Genomic DNA, 12,427 nt, shown 5'->3' with positions numbered 1-12,427 from the left:
TCAGTAGTACCGGAGGTCTTATTTTCAGGGAAACAGGGTATTTAAAAAACATTTTAATTGGTTTTTCAATTAGTAATAAAAAACCAGAAAAATAGCAATACATTCATTGTCAAGGAAATAAAAATCACATAGAAAGTGCTTTTTAAAGTGAAAAATACAGCAAAGAAAAGTATAATATACTATTTTAACACAATTGTAACCTATAAATTCAGCAGTTACAATTGTATGAATGTGTGTGTATGTGTGTGTATACAGTATATATTATATATAATTATTATTATATATATATGTATTCTAATACCTTTCTATCCTATCCTATCCATCCATCCATCCATCCATCCATCCATCCATCCACCCAGAGTAGAGTTGAGTAGAATTGAATTGAATTGAATTCTTTATTGGCCAAGTGTGATTGGACACACAAGGAATTTGTCTTTGGTGCGTATGCTCTCAGTGTACATGAAAAGATAAGATACATTAGTCAAGAATCATAAGGTACAGCACAATAATAGTCATAGGGTACAAATAAGCAATCAGAAAACAATCAATATCAATACAAATCGTAAGGATACAAGCAACAAATTTACAGTCCTGCAGTCATAAGTGGGAGGAGATGGGTGATAGGAATGATGAGAAGATTAATAGTAATAGTAATGCAGCCTTAGTGAATGCTTTGACAATGGTGAGGGAATTATTTGTTTAGCAGAGTGATGGCATTCGGGCAAAAACTGTTCTTGTGTCTAGTTGCTTTGGTGTGCAGTGCTCTGTAGTGTTGTTTTGAGGGTAGGAGTTGAAACAATTTATGTCCAGGATGCGAGGAGTCTGTAAATATTTTCACAGCCCTCTTTTTGACTAGTGCAGTGTACAGGTTTTCAATGGGAGGCAGGTTGGCAGTAATTGTTTTTTCTGCAGTTCTGATTATCCTCTGAAGTCTGTGTCTGTCTTGTTGGGTTGCAGAACCAAACCAGACAGTTATAGAGGTGGAGATGACAGACTCAATAATTCCTCTGTAGAACTGTATCAGCAACTCCTTGGACAGTTTGAGCTTCCTGAGTTGGCGCAGAAAGAACATTCTTTGTTGTGTTTTTTTGATGACATTTTTGATGTTAGGTGTCCATTTTAGGCCTTGAGATATGATAGAACCTAGAAGTTGTAAGGTCTCTACTGTTGATACTGTGTTGTCTAGTATTGTAAGAAGTGGTAGTATGGTAGGGTTTCTCCTAAGGTCTACCACCATTTCTACGGTTTTGAATATGTTCAGTTCCAGATTGTTCCGGTTGCACCACAAGGCTAGTTGTTCAATACAATACAATAGTAGAGTTGGAAAGGTTCAACCTCCCATCTGTATGCGGTTTCATCATTGTCTCGCAGATGATATAACCAATCATGGTTATATCGTCTGCAAACTTCGGTAGTTTAACCAATGGATCATTTGAGATGCAGTCATTGGTATATATAGAGATGAGAAGTGTAGAGAGCACATAGCCCTGGGGGGATCCTATGCTAATTGTACATGTATCTGGTGTGATTTTGCCTAGCTTCACCAGCTGCTTCCTGTCTGTTAGGAAGCTTGTGATCCACTTATAAGTGTGTTCAAGTACTGCTAGCTGATTTAGTTTAGTTAGAAGAATGTCTGGTATGATGGTATTGAATGCTGAACTAAAGTCTAGACCTTGTGTAGGTCTTTGGAGATTCAAGATGTTGTAGGTTGTAGTGCAGAGCCATATTCGCAGCAGCATCTGTTGATCTATTTGCTCGGTATGCAAATTGCAGAGGGTCTAACAGCAGATCCGTGATGGTTTTCAAGTGGAACATCACTAGGCTTTGTTGGGAGGAAAAGGCTCCTGGTCTGTTCCCAGCCGGGAGTCACCACCGATGCTGAAAGAAAGTTTCGTGAAGACAGTTGCCTGGAAGTTATGAGTTTTATTGAGGAAAGAAAAACGAGAAGGACTAGATGCAGCTCAGGTGTTCCCGGGTCTGCAGCACCACGTACATATTTTGGTTCTCCCTCTTATACAGTTTTTTCCCTTTCAGGCTTTTGTGTTGATGTGATGATCTCTGGAGGGCCAGAGATAGGGGTTGTTCCTCTATCCTGGTCCTATTAGATCTGTCAGCGGCTTTTGATACCATCAACCATGGTATCCTATTGCACCGGCTGGAGGGGATGGGAGTCGGAGGCACCGTTTTGCGGTGGTTCGGCTCCTACCTCTCCGACCGGACGCAATGTGTGTTGGCAGGGGGGCAGAGGTCGACCCTGAGGCCACTCACTTGTGGGGTGCCACAGGGGTCGGTCCTCTCGCCCCTTCTGTTCAACACATATGTGAAGCCACTGGGGGAGATCATCCGTGGTTTTGGGGTTGAGTATCATCTGTACGCTGATGATACTCAGCTGTACATTTCAACCCCAAACCACCCCAACGAGGCTGTCGAAGTGATGTCCCAGTGTTTGGAAGCCGTCGGGGTCTGGATGGGGGACAACAGACTCAAGCTCAACCCCTCCAAGACTGAGTGGCTGTGGTTACCGGCACCTCGGTTCAGCCAGTTGACTCCATCACTGGCCATAGGGGGCAAGCAATTGCCTCCTGTGGAACGGGCGTGCAATTTGGGAGTCCTCCTAGATGCCTGGCTGTCGATGGACGACCATGTGGCAGCCGTGGCAAGGGGGGCGTTCCACCAGGTTCGCCTGGTGCGCCAATTGCGCCCCCTACTGGACCGGGATGCCCTACGCACGGTCACTCATGCGCTGGTGACGTCTCGCCTGGACTACTGCAATGCTCTCTACATGGGGCTTCCCTTGGGACGCGCCCGAAGAGTACAGCTAGTCCAGAACGCAGCCGCGCGGGCCATCATGGGGAGTACTAGGTACTCCCACGTAACACCTCTCCTGCGCGAGCTGCACTGGCTGCCTGTGGTTTTTCGGGTGCGTTTCAAGGTGTTGATTACCATCTTCAAAGCGCTCCATGGCACAGGACCTAGCTATCTGCGGGATCGCATCCTGCCGCACACATCCCTGCGACCAATCCGCTCTCACAGGGAGGGACTTCTCCTGGTGCCGTCCACCAGGCAATGCCAACCGGCGACGCCTAGGAGTAGGGCCTTCTCTGTGATGGGCCCAACCCTCTGGAATGACCTCCCCCCCGACATTAGAACCACCACCGACTTCCGCTCCTTCCGTCAAAAACTAAAGACTCACCTGTTTCGATTAACTGGCCTGGCACACTCATAGCTTTTACCTCCTGGCAGATATATTTTAATTGGTATTTTTGGGGAACCATTTTAAATTTAACTCTTTGGGGTATTTTAGGGGTCTTTTAAAGATTGTATTTTAAACACTTTACTTTAATGTACAGTTCTTTTAACCTCCTCCATCTAAGTATCTAAGTATTTAACTATTTATGTATTTAAATATTTGAGTATCGATTTATCTATGTATTTTTATGTATTGACTGTACACCGCCCCGAGTCCCTTTTGGGAGAGGGGGCGGTCTATAAATATGAATAAAGTAAAGTAAGTGTAAAATTCAGATTTACAAAGGTTCTTTTATTGTGGATGATTGCTGTGCTCTTGATTCTCTTGTCTTTGGATTCTGCCCGTCCGGTGTCTTGTCCTTGGGCTAATTCTATGATAAAGGAAGGAGGAAGGTGTTTCCTGTGCGGGTGCTCATAAGGAGGTGTTAGCTTTATGCAAATAGTTATGATGTTTGTGTTATCTTAGATTAGATTCTGTGTTTTTGTTGTTCTGACCGAACATTGCTAGATTCGGGGGTTTTCCTGAGCTTTGTTACTTTTTAAATCCTTTTATACTATATTTCCTTTGTGACCGAGTCAGGGGTGGGTTCCTGCCAGTTCTAGCCTCTTTTATAGAAGAGGTTCCACAAATCTACAGTGCCGTTTAGAACCGGTTCCAGCTCCCTCCCCCCACCCTTCCACACCTCATCAAGATGAAGAGTGAGAGGAAGAATTCTGGGAGTTGAAGTCCACAAGTCTTAAAGCTGTCAAGTTTGAACACCCCTGGGGATTTTTTTTTCTAAAGTGTTAGGGGTACAAGGGTCTTGAAACTTGACAGCTTTCAGACTTGCGTGCTTCAAATGCCAGAGTTTCTGAGCCAACATTTTGATTGCCAAGCAAGAGCGTTGTTAAGCGAGTTTCACCACATTTTACAAGTTGGCCATGCCCACCCTGTCACATGGCCGGAAAGCTATGCCCACAAAGCAGGCCACACCACAGAAGAGGTTCTAAAAATTTTTGAAACCCACCAGTGGACCGAGTGTAACCTTTTCCTGGCTACGTGTGTGGCTTTCTCTGGCTACGGCTCTTACTTGTGTGTGCTTATTAATTTTGTACATGCTTTTGAGTTATATTTTCTGGCACCTTACTACAATCCCTAATTCTGAACTGGGGCAAAATAATTGATGTTAATTATTTTTGCCCCTCAGTGCCGGAACATAAGTCTATAACAGTAAAATATTTTGCCGAAGAAAGGACCTACGTGACTATAGTTGCAGGATTAGGCACTACTGGAGCCTGGGATATCACATGGTTATTGACTAGCCGCAAGTCGTGTACGAATCTGAAAATGGGGTTCCCCTCCCGGTCCACCTTTTGTTTCTTTACTGGGAAGATAGGGGTGTTACATGGAGAACTGCACTTGTGGAGGACCCCTTGCTCTAGATATGCCTTTATTAGCCTCCGGATGGGTTTGACCGCCTCGGCCTGAATTTTGTACTGCAGGGTGTATGGCGGGGCCTCGCATTTTACCGTGATTTTCACTGGGGAGGCTCCCTTTAACAGTCCTACATCCGTGGCGTCCCAACCCCATAGAAAAGAGGGTAGAATTTTTAGGTCCTCGTGCAGGGAGGTGGCCTCGGTAACTACCATATGGATGTTTTTTGTCGGGATGTGCAGAAGCAAACCATCCTTTCCACATTTAATAGTGGCCCCCATTTTACACAGGAGGTCTCTACCCAGTAGGGAGAGAGGGGATTGAGCACAGATTGTGAAGGAATGCTTTAGGGACAGCAGACCTACATCGACTGGTATCTCTTTGATAAACTGTACTGGGATAGTTCTCCCTCCTACTCCCATTATCTCGTCGTGGACCCCTGGAGTGACTGAATTTTTTGTTGGGGGTGTTGTTATTAGCGAGGATGTGGCTCCTGTGTCTACTAGGCACTCGTACTGTTTTCCCCCTATCCAAAGAGATATCATAGGCTCCCCTTTGGGGCCATTCTTTAAGGGAAGGGCCAATCCGCAAAAGGTAGCCGAAAAGTCCGTGCTTTCATCCCCTAGTCATAAGGAAGACTGATCCCTATCCCTCCTTGTGTCCCATGTGTGTTCGTAGTTCTGCCTCCGTTCACCCCGATTACCTGGGCAGGTCTTTGGCAGGGGGGGTTCTAGGTTGGCCTCGCCATGGGTGGTTTGCCAGGTTTTGTCTACAATCCCGCTTTATGTGTCCTTCTGCACCGCAGTGCAGACAGTGGGTGCACCGCTCATGAGGTCTTCCCTCCCAGTCACATTGCCGGCACTTACGCCAGTGTTGTGGGAGTCTGGATCTGGGGCTTAAAGTGGCAAAAATTTGTAGTTCTTCCTGCCTCTCCTCCCTCCTTTTCCTATCCCTTTCCCTCTCTTTCCTCTCTTTCTTTCTTTTTCCTCCTCTTTCAGCCTATCCCTTTGGTCATATACGAAGTTCGCAATCCTGCGCAACTCCGAGATTTCTAATGTGTACCAATTTGAGACAACTCGCTGAAAATGCTCACGGATGTCATTGGCTGATTGATTGACAAATGCCGAGGCCAGTATTTTCTGGTCTTTCTGACAGTGGAGGTCTAGGTGGGCATGTGTGGTGGCCGCTTCCGATAAGCGTACCCAAAAGGCATCCGGATTTTCCACTTCTCTCTGTGTTACCCTTTGAAATTCAGCCCAGTTTAGAGGCTTCTTCCCTATTTCTTCTAGGGCCTCTATTAAATTTTTCTTTGCCCTACTGTATTCATCCCAATGATTAGCGTCATTATAGTCCCAATCGGGGCAGTGTAAAGGCCAAGCAACCCTTGGCCAGGCTACTTGTCCCGGCGCAGCTATGACGGGTCACTTAGCAACTAGCTCAGTTGTTTCAAATAGTTTGAGAAGCTCATCTTTCGTTAGAAAGACGTGTAGCAACTGGGTCATGTCTCCCATGAGGGGTTATGGCTTTCTACTATGGACCTTATGGTCCGTATCACTGTTTGAGGATCGGCCCTGAAGGTGGGGGTGTCCCTTTTCCAGATCACTAGGTCTGAGGCGGAAAAAGGGGTATGGGTTAGTACATACTACAACTGACCCCTGTTTCTCCCTGGTACTGACAGAGGAGCCATAAAATATACTCCTGTTTCTTCCTTCTCAGGGTGGTTGTCCGTTTTCTCTACTGGTTTCTCTACCTTTAATTCTAGCTAGCTTGGCCCAGCAGTACCTGTAGGGTAGGTGACTGGATTTAATTCTAAGTCTAAGTGCTTTCAAGAGTTTAGTTAAATGAACCGCTCTTAGGCCAAATTGGTCTCCCAGTTTCGTCTTTGAGTAAAGCCCATTCTTCACATATGTTTTTTGCTTTCCTTTTTTTCATACCGGCCAGGACGGGTGTAGTGCTTTCAAGAGTTTAAAGTTAAATGAACCGCTCTTAGGCCAAATTGGTCTCCCAGTTTCGTCTATGAGTAAAGCCCATTCTTCACATATGTTTTTTGCTTTCCTTTTTTTCATACCGGCCAGGACGGGCATCTGCTTTTCGTCCCAGGCCCCCAACAGCTACCCTAGGGGGGTTTCCGTAGCTGCCCTTGAGCTACCGCTTCCCATGATCCCGCTCAGATGTGGGGCTCACTTTGTCTTAGCCGGGCTTGCCGCTTTGTGTTCTCCACTTCGAATTTTGCGCCCTTACACGACCTTTTCGCACCCTTTTTAAAGGGACTTTTTCGTGCCCTACAGAGGGACCTTTTTCGCGTTATATTTTCTGGTACCTTACTATACCTTTCAAAGGTTTTCATAAATACAGATGTTAGAGCAACTGGTCTGTAGTCATTCAGTTCCTTGAGGTAAGGTTTCTTCGGCACTGGCCTTGTCAACGCCAGCAGGGGACACCAAACTCTAACTGTAAGTCTCTGTGGACCTCTAGGAAGGAACCACCCTGAACCAGCGCGAATAATCTCCCACGTTTGGGTCACTTTGCCATGGAACATCCTGAACACCTTGAACAATCTCTCACCTTGTGGTCACCTTCGTCGTTTTATGCAATTTTATGTAATTGGGGGTATTCGATCATTCCCACCCCCTTCTTCTCTATCTAAATATTTTAACATCTCCTTCCTCCCTCTAAGACCCCGACTCATTAACCATCAACTTTTATGAACTTTTACCAACTTTCTATCAACCTTTATTAGCATCCTGATTCCATTGGACTTTTAACGAACTATTTATTCGAGGTTGGACGTGCTCCGCCTGCGGGAGGCCCCGCTCTCGCAGATATGGCCCTTGGCTCTCTCAAGGGCCTGCCTTGATGACGGGTTTGTGAACCCCGAGAGGTGGAAGAAACGGAGGCTGAGGGGCTTTTTATCCAGAAGTTTTTTATTGTTATTAAGGGGTTCCAGGGAGGGGGGGTGTGATAACCAGGCTGGGAGAGGCGCCAGTGCCAGTGCTAGACGGACAGGTGAGTCCGGGAAGGAAGTGAGCGGAGCGGGGGGGGAGAGGGAACAAGTGATTCCAATAGAGGGTTGTTTGATTACAACGGTCGCGGGGAGGGGGGGATGCGAGGACAAGAGAAGATCACAAGGTCGGTTGGGAGACCGTGGTTGTTGGCTATGCCCGGTCGTTTGCACCAACCCCCGCAACCTAGGTGGCCAGGAACTACAGAGCCCGGGCCTACGGCTGATGCTTTGCAATGCAAGGTCCGTAACCAACAAAGCCCCCCTCATTAATGAGTTGATCTCTGAGGGGGAGCTAGACCTTGCAGGGATAACGGAAACCTGGTTGGGCCACGAGGGTGGTTTACCCCTCGTGGAAATGTGCCCACCAGGTTTCCGTGCATTCCATCAGCCTCGGGCCCTGGGTAAGGGTGGTGGGGTGGCGGTAGTTATACGGGAAGGTCTAGAGCCGAGGGAGTTCACTGTTCCTCAGATATCCGGGTGTGAGTCCCTTGGTGTGAAATGGGGCCCACGGAGGCAGTTGGGTTTGCTGATTGTATACTTGGCTCCTCGCTATACATCAGCAGCCCTGCCCGAGCTCCTCGAGCTGATCTCGGAGACGGCGGTTGAGATCCCCAGGCTTATGGTCATGGGGGATTTCAACCTGCCGTCGACGGGAGCAGCATCTGAGGTAGCTCGGGAGTTCATGGCTTCCATGACAGCCATGGGCCTGACCCAGTTAATTCAGGGCCCCACACACGAAGGAGGCCACACATTGGACCTTGTCTTTGTATCTGAGCAGTGGACGAGTGATCTGGGTAGAGGGGATTTTACTGTTACACCCCTGTCATGGTCAGATCACTCATGTCTCCGGCTTGACTTCCCTGGCGCTACCCCCCACCGCGAGGAGGCGGGACCAGACGGTCCACGCTGGTACCGCCCCAAGCGCCTGATGGAGCCGGATAGGTTCCAGACGGAGCTTGGGCCATTACCTGTAGCCCTGACCCGCGCTCGGTCGGAGGACCTAGTGGCCGCCTGGAATAGGGCGGCGGCTGGGGCCTTGGACCGGGTTGCGCCTTTGCGACCTCTCCTGCGGCAGCGACCCACCCGGGCTCCTTGGTATACCGAGGAGCTGAGGGTGATGAAGCACCACAGGAGACGTCTAGAGAGCAGGTGGAGGTCCTCACGCTCCGAATCTGATCGAACACAGGTAAGATCCTACTTGCGGACCTACCTGGTGGCATTAAGGGCGGCCAAACGTAGATATTGTGCCACCCTTATTGCGTCCGCGGATAACCGCCCTGCCGCCCTGTTTAGGGTGACCCGCTCCCTCTTGTCACAGAGGACGCAGGGGGCACCCTTACAGGGCAGAGCAGAGGAATTTGGGGAATATCTGCAGGACAAAGTCGCTCAGATCCGGAGCGGATGGGCCCCACTCAGTGGACCAGACGAGCCGCCAACAGTGAGTCTTGTGAGACCATCCTGGGAGGAGTTTGATTCTGTTGCCCCCGAGGATTTAGATAGGTTGCGTGGACGGCTGCGACCCACCACATGTTTAATGGACCCGTGTCCCTCCTGGTTGGTACTGGCATCTTGGGAGGTGACACGAGGCTGGCTTCTGGGCCTGGTGAATGCCTCATTGGGTGAGGGATCCTTACCAACCGCCTTGAAAGAGGCGGTGGTGAGGCCCTTACTTAAGAGGCCCTCACTTGACCCAATGGAGCTAGCTATCTATCGTCCAGTCTCCAACCTTCTGTTTCTAGCGAAGGTTGTTGAGAATGTGGTGGCCCAGCAGTTTCCACGACACCTTGACGAATCCGAGTATCTAGACTCACGCCAGTCCGGCTTCCGACCTGGGCACAGCACAGAGACAGCCTTGGTCGCGTTGGTTGATGATCTCTGGAGGGCCAGAGATAGAGGTTGTTCCTCTATCCTGGTCCTATTAGACCTCTCGGCGGCTTTTGATACCATCGACCATGGTATCCTATTGTGCCAGTTGGAGGGGATGGGAGTCGGAGGTACCGTTTTGCGGTGGTTCGGCTCCTACCTCTCCGACCGGAGGCAATGTGTGTTGACAGGGGGACAGAGGTCGACCCCGAGGCCACTCACTTGTGGGGTGCCACAGGGGTCGGTCCTCTCGCCTCTCCTGTTCAACACATATGTGAAGCCGCTGGGTGAGATCATCCGTGGTTTTGGGGTTGAGTATCACCTCTACGCTGATGATACTCAGCTGTATATTTCAACTCCAAACCACCCCAACGAGGCTGTCGAAGTGATGTCCCGGTGTTTGGAGGCCGTCGGGGGCTGGATGGGGGACAACAGACTTAAACTCAACCCCTCCAAGACTGAGTGGCTGTGGCTACCGGCACCTCGATTCAGCCAGCTGATTCCATCGCTGGCCATAGGGGGCGAGCAATTGCCCCCTGTGGAACGGGCGCGCAATTTGGGCGTCCTCCTTGATGCCCGGCTGTCAATGGATGACCATGTGGCGGCCGTGGCAAGGGGGGCGTTCCACCAGGTTCGCCTGGTGCGCCAATTGCGCCCCCTACTGGACCGGGATGCCCTACGCACGGTCACTCATGCGCTGGTGACGTCCCGCCTGGATTACTGCAACGCTCTCTACATGGGGCTGCCCTTGGGATGCGCCCGGAGACTGCAGTTAGTTCAGAATGCAGCCGCACGGGCTGTGATGGGGAGTACGAGGTACTCCCACGTAACACCTCTCCTGCGCGAGCTGCATTGGCTACCTGTGGTTTTCCGGGTGCGTTTCAAGGTGCTGATTACCATCTTTAAAGCGCTCCATGGCACGGGACCTAGTTACTTGCGGGATCGCATCCTCCCACATACATCCCTGCGGCCAATACGCTCACACAGGGAGGGACTTCTCCTGGTGCCATCCACTGGACAATGCCGGCGGGCGACACCGAGGAGTAGGGCCTTCTCTGTGATGGGCCCAACCCTCTGGAATGACCTCCCCCCCGACATTAGAACCACTTCTGACCTCCACTCCTTCCGGCAAAAACTGAAGACTCACCTGTTCCGATTAGCAGGCCTGGCATAATTCAACTGTCCCTCCTGGCAAACGTACTATATCTGGTTATTTTAGGGTTTTTTTAATTTACTGTATTTGTTTTTAGGGGTTTGAATTTATTTTATATCTGCTTTGTACAGTTCTTTTAACGGCATTTTAACCTCCTCCATGTCAACTGTCAACTGTACATATTTAATTTTATTGTATCTTGTTATATTTTGTATGAACTGTACACCGCCCCGAGTCCCTTTCGGGAGAGGGGGCGGTCTAGAAGCATTAAATTAAATTAAAATTAAATGATAGTGGAGCATTTGAAGCAAAAAGGAACATGGCACATCTCTAGTAATTTGTTGAAGATTCAGGTGAAGATAGGGGTCAATTGGTCAGCACAGACTTTTAAGCAAGAAAGAGTTATCTTGTCTGGGCCTGGTGCTTTTACTGGCTTCTGTCTGTGAAATAGATCTTGCACTTCCTTTCCTGTGTTTACCAGGGATTGTGAATCCAATGGAATGGGGTCAGTTGTAGGAGATTTGGCTGTTGTTGGTGTGTCTGGGATGGGGGTTGTGGAGATTGGTGGCTGTAGTTTCCTTTCAAACCTGCAGGTAAACACGTTCAGGTCATCTGCCAGTTGTTGATTTCCTTTAGCCTGGGAAGGAGGTTTGTAGTAACATGATATTTTTAAGAGTTTTCCACATGTTTGCTGGTTTATTTGTTGAGATCTATCTATCTATCTATCTATCTATCTATCTATCTATCTATCTATCTATCTATCTATCTATCTATCTCTATCTATCTATCTCTATCTATCTATCTATCTATCTATCTATCTATCTATCTATCTATCATCTATCTATCATCTATCTATCTATCATCTATCTATCTATCTATCTATCTATCTATCTATCTATCTATCTATCATGATTTTTGAAAAAATCTACTAATTTGTATGGACAAATATAATGAAATATGGGACTCATTTTTTCAAAATATGATAGGTTAAAAAAAGATAAAACAAATCAGTAGTTAGAGGATGTCAATAGATGATATCACCTTCAAATCCACAACAGGAAGATGTCTTTTTACCCATTCCAGGAATAAATGAATGGATGGTTCATCCCATGCCATTGCATTCTCTACTTATATCACTTGTTCCCCCTCTGAGGTTTTCCTGATTCTTTCATGTCTTCTCTGGCAACATCAGATTGGGCCAAGAATCTGCCCCATTCCTATTGGCTAGTGGAGACTGTTATGACTAAATTTACATTGTGTCACTTTTCAGGACCAGCTATCTATTTTTTGGGCCAAAGAACCAACTCCTCCACGTCTCCTGCTAATCCTGCCTACTAGGACTGGGGGGAAGCAGTTGCGGATGTGGTAGGGGAAAGTGGGTCTTTGCCAGCAACCAGCTATTCCTTTGAGGTGTTCTGTGGAATTGGAGATGTATTGGAAAATAGCCTTTAGCCACGTCTCCATACAGGTAAAGCTATACATCTAGACCTGATAATTGACTTTACAGCAACACCTCAGTGGTGATGATGGCTACAATTCTGTACTCCTGTCCAGTGGTCTTTCGGAAGCTGTACAAGAAATAAAAAAGACGTAGGGTATTTTGCTGTCAGTGCCACATACTGTTATGAGAAGATTGATAGATTTTCTTCCCTCATTTCTCCAATATGTTCTCTCCTCTCACCCCACCCCACCCTCCCCTTCCCATCCCATCCCCTTCTTTCTGTTAGCAGAAGACTGCTCTTGC

This window comes from Natrix helvetica (genome assembly GCF_964273705.1).
Source record: "Natrix helvetica genome assembly, chromosome: 1".
NCBI classification, from domain to species: domain Eukaryota; kingdom Metazoa; phylum Chordata; class Lepidosauria; order Squamata; family Natricidae; genus Natrix; species Natrix helvetica.
The sequence above is the reverse complement of the archived record's forward strand: the minus strand, read 5'-3'. Positions refer to the sequence as shown.